The sequence below is a fragment of the Oncorhynchus masou genome, chromosome 28, assembly GCF_036934945.1.
Source record: "Oncorhynchus masou masou isolate Uvic2021 chromosome 28, UVic_Omas_1.1, whole genome shotgun sequence".
Taxonomy (NCBI): Eukaryota; Metazoa; Chordata; class Actinopteri; order Salmoniformes; family Salmonidae; genus Oncorhynchus; species Oncorhynchus masou.
Window position 1 is genome coordinate 23,355,674 of NC_088239.1, and position 16,388 is coordinate 23,372,061.

Genomic DNA, 16,388 nt, shown 5'->3' on the forward strand with positions numbered 1-16,388 from the left:
CCCTGAGGGGCCCCAGTGTTGAGGATCAGCATGGCAGATGTGTTGTTGCCTACCCTTACCACCTGGGGTGGCCCGTCAGGAAGTCCAGAATCCAGTAGCAGAGGGAGGTGTTTAGTCCCAGGGTTCTTAGCTTAGTGATGAGCTTCGTGGGCACTATGGAGTTGAACGCTGAACTGTAGTCAATGAACAGCGTTCTCACATAGGTGTTCCTTTTGTCCAGGTGGGAAAGGGCAGTGTGGTGCTATTGAGACTGCGTCATCTGTGGATCTGTTGAGGCGGTATGCAAATTGGAGTGGGTCTAAGGTATCCGGGAGGATGCTGTAGACGTGAGCCATGACCAGCCTTTCAAAGCACTTCATGGCTACCAACATGAGTGCTACGGTATGGTAATCATTTAGGCAGGTTACCTTCGCTTCCTTGGGCACAGGGACTATGGTGGTCTGCTTGAAAGATGTAGGTATCACAGACTCAGGCAGGGAGAGGTTAAAAATGTCAGTGAAGACACTTGCCAGTTGGTCCGCGCGTGCTTTTTTTTTACCCCACTTTTTCTACCCAATTTTGTGGTATTCAATTGTTAGTAGTTACTGTCTTGTCTCATCGCTACAACTCCTGCATGGACTCAGGAGAGGCAAAGGTCGAGAGCCATGCGTCCTCCGAAACACAACCCAACCCAACCAAGCCGCACTGCTTCTTAACACAGCGCGCATCCAACTCGGAAGCCAGCCGCACCAATGTGTCGGAGGAAACATCATACACCTAGCGACCTGGTCAGCATGCACGGCCCGCCACAGGAGTCGCTAGTGCGCGATGAGACAAGGATATCCCTGCCGGCCAAACCCTCCCTAACCCGGATGACACTAGGCCAATTGTGCGCCGCCCCATGGGCCTCCCGGTTGCGGCTGGCTGCAACAGAGCCTGGGCTCGAACCCAGAGTCTCTGGTGGCACAGCTAGCGATGCAGTGCCTTAGACCACTGCGTCACTCAGTAGGCCCCTGTCTGCACATGCTTTGAGTATACATCCTGGTAATCCATCTGGCCCCGTGTCTTTGTGAAGGTTGATCTGTTTATTTAAAGGTCTTGCTCACATCAGCTACCGAAAGCGTTATCACACAGTCATCCAGAAGAGCTGGTGCTCTCGTGCATGCTTCAGTGTTGCTTGCCTCGAAGCGAGCTTAAAAGGCATTTAGCTCGTGTGGTAGGCTTGCATCACTGGGTAGATCATATCTGGGTTTCCCTTTGTAGTCTGTAATAGTTCTCAAGCCCTGCCACATCCAACGAGTTTCAGAGCCGATGTATTAGGATTCAATCATAATCCTGTTTGACGCTTTGCTTGTTTGATGGTTCGTCTGAGGTTATAGGGGGATTTCTTATAGGTGTCCAGATTAGTGTCCCGCTCTTTAAAGCAGCAGCTCTAGCCTTTAGCTCAATGCGGATGTTGCCTATAATCCATGGCTTCTGGTTGGGATATGTACATACAGTCACTATGGGGACGACGTCATTGATGCACTTATTGATGAAGCCGATGACTGAGGTGGTATACTTCTCAATGCCATTTGATGAATCCTGGAACATATTCCAGTCAGTGCTAGCAAAACAGTCCTGTAGCGTAGCATTCACGTCATCTGACCACGTCCGTATTGAGCGAGTCACTGTTACGTCCTGCTTGTAAGCAGGAATCAGGAGGATAGAATTATGGCCAGATTTGCCAAATGGAGGGCGTGGGAGAGCTTTGCATGCATCTCTGTGTGTGGAGTAAAGGTGGTCTGGAGTTTTTTTTTTACCTCTGGTTAAACATGTGACATGCTGGTAAAAATTTGGTAAAACTGATTTAAGTTTGCCTGCATTAAAGTCCCCGGCCACTAGGAGCGCCGCTTCTGGGTGAGCAATTTCTTGTTTGCCTATGGCCTTATAGAGTTGGAGAAGTGCAGTCTTAGTGCCAGCATCGGTCTGTGGTGGTAAATAGACGGATACAAACAATTTAGATGAGAACTCTTTTGGTAGATAGTGTAGCCTACAGCTTATCATAAGGTACTCTACCTCAGGCGAGCAATACCTTGAGACTTCTTTAATATCAGACATTGCGCACCAGCTGTTATTGACAAGAAGACACACACACACACCCTTCGTCTTACCAGACGTAGCTTCTCTGTTCTGCCGGTGCATTGAAAATCCCTCCAGCTCTATATTATCTGTGTCGTCTTTCAGCCATGACTCAGTGAAACATAAGATATTATATTTCGTGTTATCCAATTGTTGTGGTAGCTACTATCTTGTCTCATCGCTACAACTCCCATACGGGCTCGGGAGAGACGAAGGTTGAAAGTCATGCATCCTCCGATACACAACCCAACCAGCCGCACTGCTTCTTAACACAGCGCACATCCAACCCGGAAGCCAGCCGCACCAATGTGCCGGAGGAAACACCGTGTACCTGGCAACCTTGGTTAGCGCGCACTGCGACCGTCCCGCCACAGGAGTCGCTGGTGCGCGATGAGACAAGAACATCCCTACCGACCAAGCCCTCCATAACCCGGACGACACTAGGCCAATTGTGCGTCGCCCCACGGACCTCCCGGTCGCGGCCGGTTACGACAGCCTGGGCGCAAACCCAGAGTCTCTGATGGCACAGCTGGCGCTGCAGTACAGCGCCCTTAACCACTGCGCCACCCGGGAGGCATATTACAGTTCTTAATGTCCCGTTGGTAGGATAATCATAATCGTAGGTCATCAATTTTGTTTTCCAATGATTGCATGTTAGCAAGTAGAATTGATGGCAATGGGAGTATACTCGCTCGGTCAATATTCAGCAGATTTTTTTACCATCTGTATCAACTACATGCCAACATAGATGGAATTTCAGGAAATTAGCTTAAAAAGTGCAAGATTTTCTCTCAGTTCCATGGGAAAATGTGTATAATTGTTGGAAATTAGCTTTAAAGCTGAAACAATTTATCTCATCTCCATTGATACATTTGTAGAATTGCAGGAAATTGGCTTAAAAATTCAGAAATGTTTCTACACCGCCAAGATGGAGGCTTCAAACATGATCTCTCAAATCCAGCCCTGCCATGCCCCTTTTCTAAAAAAATAAATATTTTACCACCCTTTTCTCCCCAATTTCGTGATTGCGATCTTGTTTCATCGCTGCAAGTCCACAACGGGCTCGGGAGAGGCAAAGGTCGAGTCATGCGTCCTCAGAAACATGACCAAACCCCAGGCTGCAGTGATGCCGTAACACTGCAATGCAGTGCCTTAGACTGCTGCTTCACTCGGGAGGCCCCTAAGCCCCTTTTTGATCCAGAAAGAAACCCTGTCATCTCATCAATAGGGAGGAAACAGTCCAATGTATCAAATAGATGACCAAGTAACAATCATTAATACTATTATACTTTCTCTTAGCCTGTTCTATCTTTAAAGCATTTTGCCCATGAACCATTTCTTAAGGTTTGCCTTAAAACTCCCTAGCACAAGGGTGAATTTTAGTTGGTTGGTGCACCATTCCATTCCTCAGCACAAGTGTTAAGGAAATAGCTTTTTCCAGCCATGCTCCTTAAAATAACCAGATAGATAACTCTGGGATGTCAGTGCCCCAAATGCGGTAGTCCGGCCTTGCTTCCCAATGACTTTCAGAGTAATGAGTTCAACTGTAGTGTTGGTCAAGATCATATCCAACGTCTTACTTGCATGTAGCAATTATTAACAAAGATAAAATCAGAATTCACACCAGTTCTCTTATCTAAAATTGCACTTCCTTTTTTCCTAGGGTACTTTCCCACCTTCTGAAGGAAGCAATGTAAGGGGGAAAGTTCTAAATCTTTTAGAAATGTAGGAAATGATTAACATGTGTTATGAAGACAACTGAAAGAAAAACTTTAAAAAGTTCAACTGAGACATTGATTTTATTGCCAAATGAAGATTCAAGACTCATGAGGTAGGTGCATGTTAAAGTAAGTTCACTGATCTGAATAGTACTATTTTAATACAATTGGAAGGCAATGTTTTTTACATTTCATTGCAAGAACATCAGCTATTTTTTGTTTGATCGCATAGTCAATAACATTTTCCTGAAGATCATGAACTCATGCCAGTTCGCTCTTTGCATTTTCTGACAGGTGTAAAGATGGGAGATGCCGAGGACGACATTGCTGTCGTCGGTATTGGCTGCAATTTCCCAGGAGGTAAAACTTTACATTTATGCATAAAAAAGGGGTTCTGAAAAAATATCCAAATAATCTTGATGTGTTAAATCACTACAGGACATGCAATGTGATGCAGTCACCCCAGCTCACATTTGGCATTGTCTGATTACTTAAAGTGGTTCCCTCTATTTCAATAGAGATTGATTTGACAAAAACAGGCAAACATCTATTAATTTGAGACATCACAGTGATAGTATGTAATTAGAATGTGTTAATTATTTTTTTACTGTTTTGGTGTGCATGTTTACAACCAGTGGAGGGTAAATGTAAGTAATCGCAGTTTACCCACCTTTATTAATTGCATAACATTTTACAGATGTAGGATCTTAATTTGATCCAGTTTGCTACAGCAAGAAAATAATCCTGCAGCAACAGGAAATGTGAATTATTATGTGGATTGTAGTCAAACATTTCAAAATTGAAATGACACACTTTAGAAGTTTACAAATACACTACAAGTTTCACAACTCTACAATTCTCACAACATAATAGTGATGAAATTAAGATCCTACATCTGTACCCACATGTTGTGGGAAAATGCATTGAAGGTATTGGTGTATTTTTTAGGTGTGACCGGCGAGTTTACTAACCAATCACTATTTACAATTATATCTGAATTTAATTTAATCTAAATTCTGTCCAAAATGTAAAGATTCCTTTTTTTGCACATAAGAGAAACAAAAACACCATACAATAGAAAATGAGGTCGGGTGAAGCATTGTGCAGAGATGAGAGGGTTTGTGGGAGGGTCTTAACCCTTACCAAATATACAAACACAACATGGGGGCAAAACGGGGGAAAAGTGAATGCTGGGAATCTCTTGACTTTGGAACACTAACTTGTGCCAGCTGTCCACCCGGCTGCATCATTGGTGCAATTGTAATTATAACGTGAAATATGAAATAACTATCATGATATTTACTTTCCAACTTTGAATTAAACATTTATGTGTCTGTACAGGAGAGGAGCTTGACAGTTTCTGGAAGGATCTATTGGAGGGGAAGAACTGTGCAGTGCCAATCCCAACTGAGAGATTTGACTGTTTCCAGTGGTATGACCCTGATGACAACAGAGTGGGGAAATCGTGCACAGCGAAGGCTGCACTTATTGATGGGTATGCATTTTTGCCTTGTTCCTTGCATTCAATAAATAAGAAATCATTTTCAATTAACTAGGCAAGTCAGTTAAGAACCAATTCTTATTTACAATAACGGCCTACCCCGGCCAAACCCTAATGACGCTGGGCCAATTCTGCGCCGCACTATGGGACTCCCAATCACAGCCGGTTGTGATACAGCCTAGAATCAAACCAGGGTCTGTAGTGACGACTCTAGCACTGAGATGCAGTGCCTTAGACCACTGCGCCATCTGGGAGCCCTTAAAATAATTCATGCTTAACTGTAGCAAAAATCATTACAAAAAGTGCATTTGTCCACAGGATCAACATTGAAACACAGTACTAGCTACTCTTTCAATTTCACCCCAAAACATCAGTTATAAGATAAGGCATTAAAAATGTAAAATATATTTTTTTAAATGATGGCCTAATTTGTAGAGCAGAATTTGAAAATGCCTGTTTGGATTTGATTAATCAAAATCTCTAATAAATCAGGTTCATGTGCAGCAACCCCACATGTAAAAATGTTGACATTTGGATATTACGTCATATTGAGGCGTATCTATTTATTATGGCAATTGACATACTTGGTATTAAGATAAGGCATCATCCTAGATACCATTTCTTGCCGTTGTGCCCATGAGCAAACAACTTAACCCCCTATAATTAAAGTTTTAATGTCACGTGCGCAAGTACAGTGAAATGTCTTTCTTGTAAGCTTCAAACTCAACAACGCAGTAATCAATATCAATGTAGCACTAAAAATAACATAAGGTAGTACGAAAACACACAAGAAATAAAAAATAAGAAATAGGTAGAACACGAGAAAGTAAGAAGCCTTATACAGGAGCAGTTCCAATACCATACTTACAATGTGCAGGCATACTGGAGTGATAGAGGTAGATCTAGTGTTTTTAGAAAATATTCACACACCTTGACTTTTTCCACATGTTGTTGTGTTACAGCCTGACTTTAAAATGGATTAAATGTTTTGTCACTGGTCTACACACAATACCCCATAATGTCAAAGTGGAATTCTGTTTTTCAAAATGTTAACTAATTCAAAATGAAAAGATGAACTGTCTTGAGACAATAAGTATTCAACCCTTTTATTATGGCAAGCCTAAATAAGTTCAGGGGTAAAAATGTGCTTCATATGTCACTTAAGTTGCAGTGTTTAACCTGATTTGTGAATGACTACCTCATATCTTTACCCCACACATAAGGTCCCTCAGTCAAGCAGTGAAGTTAAAAAAAAAGATGAAACCACAAAGACCAGGGAAGTTTTCCAATGCCTTGCAAAGAAGGGCACAAAGAAGGACAATGTAAAGATTCATTTTTTTGCACATAAGAGAAACACAAACACCTTACAATAGAAAATGAGGTCGGGTGAAGATGTGGTAGATGTGTTAAAAAAATGTTTTTTAAAAGCAGACATTGAATATCCCTTTGAGCATGGTGGTTATTCATTGCACTTTGGATGGTGTATCAATACACACAGTCACTACAAAGATACAGGCATCCGTCCGAACTCAGTTGCCGGACAGGAAGGAAACCGCTCAGGGATTTCACCATGAGGCTAATGGTGACTTTCAAACAGTTACAGAGATAAATGGATGTGATAGGAGAAAACTGAGGATGGATCAACAACATTGTAGTTACTCCACAATACTAACCTTATTGACAGAGTAAAAAGAAGGACGCCTGTACAGAATACAAATATTCTTAAACATGCATCCTGTTTGCAACAAGGCACTAAAGTAATACTGCAAACAACGTAGCTAAGCAATTCACTCTTTGTCCTGAGTACAAAGTGTCGTGTTTGGTGCAAATCCAATACAACACATTACTGAGTACTATGCATATGTTCATACATAGCTGTGGCTGAATCATGTTATGGGTTTGTTTGAAATTGTTAAAGACTGGGGAGTTTTTCAGGATAGAAAATAAAAGTAATGGAGCTAAGCACAGGCAGAATCCTAGAGGAAAACCTAGTTCAGTTTGCTTTCCACCAGACACCTTCCTTCCTACCTTCCAGTTGGACAATAACCTAAAGCACATGGCCAAATCTACACCGGAGTTGCTTACCAAGAAGACAGTGAATGTCCGGAAGTGGCAGAGTTACAGTTTTGACAAAAATCTACTTGAAAATCTATGGCAAAACCTGCAAATGGTTTTCTAGCTATGATCAACAACCAATTTGACAGAGCTTGAAGAATTTTTAAAAGACTAATGGACAAATATTGCACAATCCAGGTGTGGAAAGCTCTTAGAGACTCACCCAGAAAGACTCATATCTGTAATCACTGCCAAAGGTGTTTCTACTAAGTAATGACTCTAGGGATCATCATCGTCGGTAATCAGGCCTACCACCATCGTGTCATCAGCAAACTTGATGATGGTGTTGCAATCATGCGTGGCCACGTAGTCCTTGGTGAACAGGGAGTACAGGAGGGGACTAAGCACACACCCCTGTGGGGCCCAGTGTTGAGGGTCAGCGGAGGTGATGCTGTCTACCCTCACCACCTGGGGTTGGCCGATCACAAAGTCCAGGATCCAGTTGCAGAATGTGTTGTTCAGTCCCAGGGGCCTAAGTTAGGTGACGAGCTTGGAGGGGACAATAGCGTTGAACCCTAAACTGTAGTAACTGAACAGCATTCTCACATAGGTATTCCTTTTATCTACGTGGGTGAAGGCAGTGTGGAGTGCAATTGAGAATGCATCGTCTATCTGTTGGGGTGGTATGCAAATTGGAATGGGTCGAGGATGATGTAGTCGATGTGTACCATAACCAGCCTTTCAAAGCACTTCATTATTACGGATGTGAGTTTTACCGGGTGGTAGTCATTGTGGCATTAAGCCTTAGAGTTCTTGGAAACAGGAATGATGGCAGTAATTTTACAGACTGGGAGAGGTTGAAAAGGACCATGAATAGGCTAGCCAGCTGATCTGCGCATGCTCTGAGAACACGACCTGGAATATCGTCTGGATCCCTCACGCATGATACAGTGTTTTTATTGTTGAAGCCAGCATAAAATGCATTGAGTTCATCTGGAAGAGAGGCATCATTGAGCAGATCAGGGCTGGGTTTTCGTTTGTAATCCGTAATGGACTGCAGCCCCTGTCGCATGCAGTGGGCGTCAGAGCCTGTGTAGTATGATTCCACTTCATTCCTATATTGTCCTTTTGCTCGTTTGATGACTCTGCAAAGGTCGTAGCAGACCTTGTCCTCTGGCTCAGTTGTGCACCGGGGCAGATCTAAGCATTTACGACTATGTAGATATTTCATTAAAAAATCTGCCGTTTCCAGCTACAATAGTCATTTACAAAATGAACAATGTCGACGCTGTATTTCTGATCAATTTTATGTTATTTTAATGGACAAAAAAAATGATTTTCTTTCAAAAAAAGGACATTTCTAAGTGACCCCAAACGTTTGAATGGTAGTGTGTATTTTCATACTTTTAAGACTTAACAATAATATTTTTATTTAACTGATTGTTGTACATAAAAAACAAACATGAAACACCAAGTCAACACTGCTTTATGTGACATGCACAAGTATTAACATACCACAGATCATTTTATGTTTCCATGTAGAAAAATATTCAAATGTAATGTTATTCTTTTCAACAAACTGTAACAAAGTATGTCTATTTTCATTGAAGAGCTAATGAACAGAGATTATGAACAATCTGCCGGAAGTGTCAACCCAAATATAATCAACCACTGCACCGGCACTGGACTAGCTATGAGTTTAGCCTCCAATCGAGTCTCCTACGTCTTCAACTTCACTGGACCCTCAATGTCCATTGACAGTGCCTGCTCTTCATCCCTTGTTGCGCTTCATTTTGCTTGTCAAGCCATAAGACAGGGTTGGTAAGGTGTCATATTTACATTGCACGTGCATGGAACCTTTTGTCAATAAAATTATACCTGACATAATTCAACACTAAAAGAACATGGTCGGTATCTCATTACAAATTATAAACCGGGGAGTTTGGGTCCTAGATGCGCTGACTGTCTGAAACAGCATTTCAGCCGTGTGTAAATCAGACAATATACCACGGGTATGACTCAAAAATAATTATTTACTGTTCTTTTTATGTTAGTAACCAGTTTATAGCAATAAGCCACTTTGGATTTTTTTAAATATATGGCCAATATACCACGGCTAAGGGCTATATGCAGGCACTCTGCGTTGCATTGTGCATTAGAACAGCCCTTAGCCATGCTATTTTGGCTATATACCACACCCCCTCGTGCCTTATTGCTTAAATATACCATAACCTCTTGGGCCTTGTTGCTTAAATATAATCTGGGGTATTTTATATGCTTTAATTTATCAGGTGATTGCGAGATGGCCCTTTGTGGTGGTGTCAGCTGTATCATACAACCACAAGTCTTTGTCGCTCTCAGCAAAGCAAAGATGATTTCCCCTGAAGGCACAAGCAAACCTTTCTCCAGCAGAGTGGATGGCTATGGCAGAGGAGAGGGTTGCGGGGTTATTCTGTTGAAGCCACTGAAACAAGTAAATATCTTATGTTTAACTGTCACAAAATAGCTGTCAATGTTTCTTACAGGCTACACATGATATTTCACACTGATTATGTATTAATTACCTAGGATCTCAAAGAAAATGACCATGTATGGGGTATCATAAGAAAAACTGCTGTAAACCAAGATGGCCGCACAGTCTCTCCAATCACCAAGCCATCCATGGTCCAGCAAGAGGAGCTGCTCCACAGAATCTATTCACAGTCTGACCTGTCAACTGTCCAGTACATAGAGGCTCATGGGACTGGAACTCCAGTGGGGGATCCCATAGAAGCAAGCAGCATCTCATTGCCAAAGCCAGACCTCTAGGTTCAGAAACACTCTGCATCGGCTCTGTGAAAGGCAACATTGGACACACAGAATCTGCAGCTGGTGTGGCAGGGCTAATCAAGGTACTACTAATGATGAAGCATGAAACCATTGTCCCTTCACTGTTCTACTCTGAGGATAGTGCCAGTATAGACGCTAAAGCCTTAAATGTAAAGGTTCCCACTGAAGCAGAAAAGTGGGGAGATTCTGTTGAAAGGGTTGCAGGGATAAATAACTTTGGTTTTGGAGGAACAAATGCACATGTTATTGTCAAGCAACACACGCAGTCACAGGTTTCTAGAAAGAGTGGTAGAAAATCACACAAGTATTTTGTCCTCTCTGCGAGTTCTGAAAAGTCTATCAGTATGATGATGGAGGACACAATTCAACAGATAGACAAGGACAATAAAGTTGATTTAGAAGCTCTTGCATACACATCCGCTTGCAGGAGAAGTCACTTAAAACGCAAATACAAGAAGGCTTTCAGAACTTCCTCTCTGGTTGATCTAAAAGATCAACTCAAGTCTGCCCTGAGTAAAACTCCCTACCCTTCATTCTCAGATCCAAGGTTAGTATTTTTCTTTTGTGGTAATGGTGTGACCTACCAAGGTATGTGCAAGGAGCTCCTGAAACATGAGCCTGTGTTCAGAGAGAAGATCAGGGAGGTGGAGATGCTTTTCCAAATGTTCAATAACATGAGCATCTTGGAGAGACTTGAGAGTGAGTCTGAGAGTAAGGACTTTTCAAAACCAGATGTTGTCCAGCCCCTCCTCTTTGCCATTCAGGTTGGCATTGCAAGTCTCTTCAAGCACTGGGGCATCAAACCAGATTCCAATCCTGGCCACTCTGTTGGAGAGGTTGCTGCTGCCCACTGCTCTGGTCTGCTGTCCCTCGAGGATGCAGTGAAGGTGATCTATTTCCGCAGTACTCTGCAGAGTAAGGTAACAAGGAGGGAAAATGCTTGTGGTCAGTAACATGGCCGTGTCAGAGGTCTTGAACCTCCTTCCCCCTACTTAAATAAGGTTTGCCTGGCTGCCTCCAAAAGCCCACAGTCCTGCACCCTCTCAGGTGATGCTGATGCTATAGACAGTCTCCATCAAAAGCTAAGCAGTTCAGTCGAGTAAGAATCTGTTCCTCCATGTTCTGGATGTCCCTGCTGCATACCACAGCCAGATGATGGATCCCATCCTCTCTCAAATAGAGGACAGTATTGGTTCTTTACAGGTGAATCATGTTGAGACAGAATTGTTCTCCACAGTGACAGGGAAGGAGGTAGAGCAGCCAGACTTCTGCACAGGCAAATACTGAGCCAGGAACATTCGAGAGCCTGTTTGATTTGAACAGGCAGTGAGATCAGCAACCAAAGACAAAAAGAGGAGACTCTGGGAAATGACACCATAGTTATGTCCTCAGTGCAGCCAGAAAAAGATCATGAGACAATGCTGACCACTGTATCCAAACTCTTTGAGTCTGGGGTTCAGATCGACAGGGATCAATTCTACAGAGGCTGTGAGGCATTACCAACACATTTCCCTGTGTATCAGTTTGATTCCACTCAGATAGATGTTATCATTCCTGCATCAAAAATAAATACAGCAGGTACTCATCCTGTGCTAACTCAGACAGGAAGTGAGGGCAATAGTTTTAGCTGTGATCTGTTTTCTGACTCAGTATCTTACTTGCATGAGCATAAACACAATGGTGTTGCCATTGTCCCTGGTGCTTTCTATACTGAGTTGGGTTTGTCTGCTTTCATGTTAAGTGCCAAACCAAAAGTGCCACTCAACACACTGCAAATCAGCATCAGCTTTCAAAGTCCATTTGTTTTCACCAAAAATGCACCAGAGATGAAAGTGCAACTTGAACCAGCAGAAGATGAGACGCATATTAAGATACATTCTTCCTCTTCAACCTATGCATCAGGCACAATAGTGTGCAAGCAAGAAAGACTAGTCGAAGAGCAGAACATTTCACGAAGCTCTATCTACAAAAGGTGCAAGTCAGTGGTGAGCTCGGAGGAGTTTTACAACATAGGTCATGGCGGGTTTCAGTACGGCACTGTATTCCAGAACAAGGGTGATGTACACTATGGTGAAGAGCTTAAGGAGGCTTTTTCAGTTGGCACAGTTCCAGAGGAATTGCTGTCTCAGTTGCATGACAACTGTATTCACCCTGTCGTTCTAGACTTCCTGATACAACTAGCTCCTGTTACGGTAGCACACGGATTCTCTTCCAGGCCTGGGTTTCCTGCCAAAATAGGCAGCTTGACAGTCTTTGAACCTCTGCAACCGGAAATGATTGTTTATGTGAGACCAATTGATGTAGGAGTTGATCACTTTGAATTATGTGGTTGCTTCACAGACAAAGAGGGAAGAATATTGGTTGAGCTTAAGCATGTGATGATCAAGTACCTTGGGAGCCATTCTCGTGTTGTTGAGGAATACTTCTTCCACAATGACTTCAGGGTTGTCTCTGAGGACATCAAGTCCTCTCGGGCACGAAAGGCCTTGGTCTTTTCTGACCAGGTAGGAGTTTCCAAAGCCATGCAGCGACACTTGAGCTCAATGTCTAAATACATTACCTTTGCACATGCTAAGGAGTTCTTAAACCATGGATTTCCCACACTTCTGGCAAACCTTAATATCTCAGATATCAAAAAAAACTTTGAAGAGGTCTTGTTTATGTGGGGTGAGGAAGAACTCACTTCAGTCAAAACCGAGACTGTTCTGGAGAATATAGTAAACTGCTGTGAGATTTTCCGTCAACTAGTCTTGAACTAAGGGCGAGTAATTTTCCAAACTCCATCAGAGTAATTACTTAACGATCAGCAGAGAACACAGTAGACCGCATCAGCCCAGGCTTTGCCCTCTCAGGCATGACTAGAGCATGTGCTGCAGAAATGGCAGATCTTTCCTTCCAGCTGATTGACATCAGCTCTGTCTCTACAGAGGACATCAGAGCTCTGTCTGAGGTCTTAAAGTCATACCCTTGCAGCAAATAACAGGAGTTGGTTGTGAAAGATGGGCTGCTTTTTAAATCTGATATTGTGCATACTCCCATGGAAAGCATTGAGAGCTCTGGGGGAAGTATGTCTTCTTCAATGTCCGAGGCATGTGTCTTTCAGACGGCTGACCCCTACAGAATGACTAGCTTGTCTGCCATTAGCTGTGAGGTCAAGAAAAGGGCATCCAGCAGAAATCAGTTGAGATTCAGCTCAGTAAGATATGTGTTCATTCCTCAGACTACTTTCCTGTCAGTGTCTTTGATCTGCACTTTGGCAAGACAATTTACTGGAACAAACACACATCCCAGAACCATCAGCTTTTGGCCCTTGACTTCAGTGGCACTGTCACAGCTGTCGGGAAAGATGTGAGCAAACTGAAAGTGGGAGACCATGTTGTCTCATGCTACCCTGTTCTTGCATCCTCTGCGATCATGGTTCCTGAAGCAGCATGCTACAAAACAAAGAGGCTCCCATTTCTAAAGGAGGCTCCATGTGTGTCCTACTTTGTGCTGGCATGGGACATCTTGTACAGAGCGTTACCCAGAGTCAAACAACAGAGAAGGTTGGGGATCATCTCCTCTGTTCCTGATTCTGGTCTGCTCAAGGTTTTAGCCCAAACAGCAAACAAATCAGGATGGAATGTCATTGTAGGGACACAGTGCAATGGGCTGTTTGTAAATGCTGATAAAATGGATGCATTTGTCCTCCTTCCACCATTTGACGAATCTCTGTTGGCAAAAGCAGGCAATTTCCCTGGTGTTAGACACATTGTCATTGTCTGTGAATCCCAGTCCCAGTGCTTGCTGGCACATAGTGTTTTCCAAAATGTGAAGGATAGTGTTTGAATGCAAACTCTTCAAATGTCCAGCATCATACAAAGGGGATCTCTCATTGCCCAGAAGCCACACATTTATTATTGGCTCAAGTCCATGCATTTGGACAGGAAGTCATTTGTTCTAGAACACTCTACCTTTCAAAGGTTGACATAAGGAAGCATCGACTTCTTGCCTGTTGAGGAGTCTGAATCGTATTTTAGCTCAAAGACCGTGCCTGTTGTGGCACTAGGTAAGATGATTCCAGAGGCACACTGTCCAAAATTCCTTTGTTGCATAAACCAAATCAGCTTGTCCAAAAGAATTCTATGTACATTGTCACAGGTGGCCTCACTGGGCTGGGATTTGAAACTGTGAAATTCATTTCTCACAAAGGTGGAGAGTACATTGTCATACTCTCCAGAAGTAGCCCCACACCTGACATACAGCAGGAGATCTGCAATCTGGAGAAGCAATACGGTGCCCACATCATATGTATGGGATGTGATGTCTCGGTCTCTGAGCATGTGCTCAGAGCGATTGGTCTCATTGGCAAGAAGTTTCCCTCTTGTCCAATCAGAGGAGTGTTCCACAGTGCAGTTGTTCTGCACGATGGCCTGATTGAATCCCTTGACAAGTCTCTGTATGAGAAAGTCCTGAAGCCCAAAGTGAATGGGGCTTTGAATCTACACCATGCCACGAAACACTGCAAATTGGATTACTTTGTGTGCTACTCCTCTGTTGCAGCATTCATTGGCAATGTCTCACAAACTATGCAGCAGCCAATTCATTCCTGGACTTATTCTGTCATTATAGACGGAATATTGGACTAGCTGGGCAATCCATCAACTGGGGGCCTTTGAACCTTGGTCTTTTGTTGAACAAGGATAATTTCCAAAGGTTTATTGGGGCAAAGGGATTGATGGTGATGGATGTTACAGAGATTCGCGAAAGTCTGGAACAATGCCTCCAGCTAAACAAACCTCAACAGCAAGTTCAACTTCAAAAACATGAAGTACAATGTCATGTCTCAAAATGCCTCATTGACCATGCGTATGACTGCATTAGTGGAAGAGGCAATGCAAAAAGACAAATTGAAAGAGTCCCGGTCTGGACATAATGCTGCTTCCTCCTCCCCAAGTGGTTATATCAGATCTGTACTCAGTGAAACAATCGGTGTAGACAAGAATAAGTTGAATGACGATTCTCCTCTCTCTGCCTTAGGCATTGACTCAATGTTAGCCATGACTTTGCAGAACCTCATCTTTCAGGAGAGGGGTATGAATGTGCCACTGGTTCAATTGCTGGACCCAAACAGCACACTGTCGACATTGATTTCAAACCTGATGGAAAGCACTGAGGGTGAATCGCAGAATGATGACCAGAAAGAGGGCATGATGGATGACATGTTCACAAGACTATAGAGATTTCAAAAGCTGAATATTGAAAATAAAGATGTGTATATCAGATGTTTGATCAGATAACATTTAGAAACATTACACACATCATGAAAACAATACTAGCACAAGACTGCAATTACCTTTTGCATGACCTGGTCCTCACATAACATTGTAACAAAGGTAAATATGTTGTTAATTATCACTAAATTAAATCATATTTGTTGAAGATGTTATGCAATGTTATGCTAGTATTACAAAATATATTTTTCTTTCAATTTTAGAATGTGTTTTTTTACGTTTATTAGTTTGGATCTTGTTGTATTCTTATATTAATCTTAACCAAATGTGCTAATGTGTACTGTATTTCATCGTATTATTGTAAAATGTCAAATAAAATTGTATTTCCAATGAACCAGTCACTTGAACCTTAATTCATTTTTTAAAATTGTATTGTTATTTTTATTATATTCATCCCTGGAAATTCCATTTTTTTGTGTGCTCAATTTCCTGCTTTTGGATCAAACACTATTCAAAATAGTATATCTGGGAGGGGGCACAATCATGTAATAACAATGTTATAGGCCTGAGCTTTGTCATAGTGTAGATATCTTTAAGTAGTCTGACAGAATGTTTCACATAAATCATCTGAAGTTTTGTTAAAGTGGCAATCTGGGATTGGTAGGCCACATCAACTATTTGATTAAAAAAATGCTATTGATTCTTAAATAATACTTATAAGCTTCGTGAGCTTCGTTCAATTGTACATTTACATTTACATTTAAGTCATTTAGCAGACGCTCTTATCCAGAGCGACTTACAAATTGGTGAATTCACCTTCTGACATCCAGTGGAACAGCCACTTTACAATAGTGCATCTAAATCATTAAGGGGGGGGGGGGTGGTGAGAAGGATTACTTATCCTATCCTAGGTATTCCTTGAAGAGGTGGGGTTTCAGGTGTCAATTGTCTTACCAATTGTCTTACCAAATC

The 16,388-nt window shown here is 42.4% G+C and overlaps 1 pseudogene; it reads left to right on the forward strand.

The window, feature by feature from the left end:
• Nucleotides 1-3,807: 3,807 nt before the first annotated feature.
• LOC135516963 (uncharacterized) lies at nt 3,808-15,799 on the forward strand (annotated as a pseudogene).
• Nucleotides 15,800-16,388: the final 589 nt, after the last annotated feature.